This window comes from Oratosquilla oratoria, chromosome 24, assembly GCF_046742065.1.
Source record: "Oratosquilla oratoria isolate Oo_2021 chromosome 24, ASM4674206v1, whole genome shotgun sequence".
Classification (NCBI taxonomy): Eukaryota; Metazoa; Arthropoda; class Malacostraca; order Stomatopoda; family Squillidae; genus Oratosquilla; species Oratosquilla oratoria.
Genome location: NC_134800.1, coordinates 43,046,574 through 43,048,418, shown reverse-complemented (window position 1 = coordinate 43,048,418; position 1,845 = coordinate 43,046,574). Strand labels below are relative to the sequence as shown.

General features: G+C 46.1%; 1 protein-coding gene across 3 annotated transcripts in view; it reads right to left on the bottom strand.

Annotated features, from left to right (window-relative positions):
* LOC143038583 (protein O-mannosyl-transferase TMTC2-like) overlaps positions 1-1,362 on the bottom strand; it is a 297,168-nt gene extending 295,806 nt beyond the window's left edge. For all 3 annotated transcript variants that reach the window (XM_076207982.1, XM_076207983.1, XM_076207984.1), the window contains exon 1: positions 886-1,362. The gene's annotated coding sequence lies outside the window, so the exon portion shown is untranslated. The remainder of the gene's footprint in view (positions 1-885) is intronic.
* Between the last annotated feature and the right edge of the window lie 483 nt (positions 1,363-1,845).

Here is a 1,845-nt window from a genome sequence, read left to right as displayed (position 1 = left end):
ATATCAGCTTCGAACTTCATGTCCATTTGGTCTGCCGTCTCGTAATTCTATTTAGATGAGTGGAAACAACCTCTCCACTCCGGACATAACCAGCGCTTCTATCCTTTGGGGACAATATCGCATTGAAGAGATGGAGCCACAGAAAAGGGGAAGAGTAAAGGGGCTATCACACTGGGCAAATTTTCCTCCTACATCTTACCTCCAACCTTCATTTGAATAACTAGAATATGACTTCGCCTACAGAAATCTACACTTCTCTGAGCACATCTCAACAGTATGTCCAACATTCGCACAGGCTTACAGTATTATCTTAGTTCATCATTCAGCTTTGCTATATATGACGGAAAGGTAATCTGCTATTTGAAGAATTAGATATTGTGACCGAAGTCGTTTTTACTCAAAGGAACTCTAAACTGTCGGCGCTGGTGAAGCCCATGGAAGCCCAGTGTGATAGCCCCTTAAGGAGGGAAGCATGCAGAATGGAGGGATAGCCTAAATTCAAATTTATCTATCTATTATTCTATTTATTCATTTCTTTAGATTAGTCTTCAGTCATAAAAGACTGCTGCGTGACTCTGGTCCGTAGGGGTGTGACTAAAGTCCCCTAAAATATTGACCACGAAGGACTTATGTAAACACTAACCCTTACAGGAATACCGGAGGGTTGGTGGAAACTGTCGCTAGGTGATTTTATTCAGCTGTAATTTAGACTCTTCCACAGGGATGACCCATCATCCAGGAGGAGCTAAGATGAGAGGGGAACAAGTGGGTGGTGGATGGGGGTGGAATCGGTGGGAGTGGGTGGATGCCTTTTGACATGGCTACCTCCCTTATAAGGGGGGAGAAATCCTTGGATAGAGATAGAGATAGATTTAGATTTCTTACCTGTAGATTCGGAGAGATCGTCGTCGTCGATCACACCTAAGTTCACGAAATCTTAAAATCCTCGATTGTTGAGTTCAGTAATAGCCTCAACTGTTCCATAACTATTACACATAATTTGTTTTTTTTTTTAATAAATTCCTAGTTCAAATGAAGTCAGCACGTCTTTAATACGCTAGATTTTTTGTCACATTCATTTATTCGTTATTGGCGAGTTTTTATCATATCCGAATCAGAAACTAAACAACAGAACACGCACCAAACACTGCGTCCTTTCAGAAAAAAAGAAAAATCCAACCGTAGTCACGAACTGGGGAAAAGGTAAAATAACGAAAAGAAAAACGGAAGAAACGGATCGGGAGCAAGTTGCTTGTTCGACCAATCAGAACACGTGAATCTGAACACACATGGCCTCGGGCTCGCTGGGCGGAGCGTCTGTGCTCCCGCGTCCACACCCCAACGTACACTGACTGAACTGGAGGGGATGCAGCGCCAATACCAGTGCTCCAGTTTCTCCTCCTCCTCCTCCTCCTCCTCCTCCTCCTCCTCCTCCTCCTCCTCCTCCCTTTTCTCCTCCTCCTCCTCCTCCTCCTCCTCCTCCTCCTCCTCCTCCTCCCTTTTCTCCTCCTCCTCCTCCTCCTTCTCCTCTTTCTCCTCATTCTCCTCCTCCTTATACTCCTCCTTCTTTTCATCCTCCTTCTCCACATTCTTCTCCTCCTCCTCCTTCCTCCTCTTCCTCTTTTTCCTAGTCTACGTCCGTGTCCTACTCTTCCTCCTCTCCCTTCTCCCTTTTCATCTACATCACCCCTTCTCATTCTCACCCTCCTCCTCACCCTCCTCTTCATCTTCCTCCTCCTCCTCCTTCTCCTCCCCTCTTCCTCCTCCTCCTCCTCCTCCTCCTCCTCCTCCTCCTCCTCCTCCTCCTCCTCCTCTTCCATCTTATCCTCCTAATTTTCCTCCTCA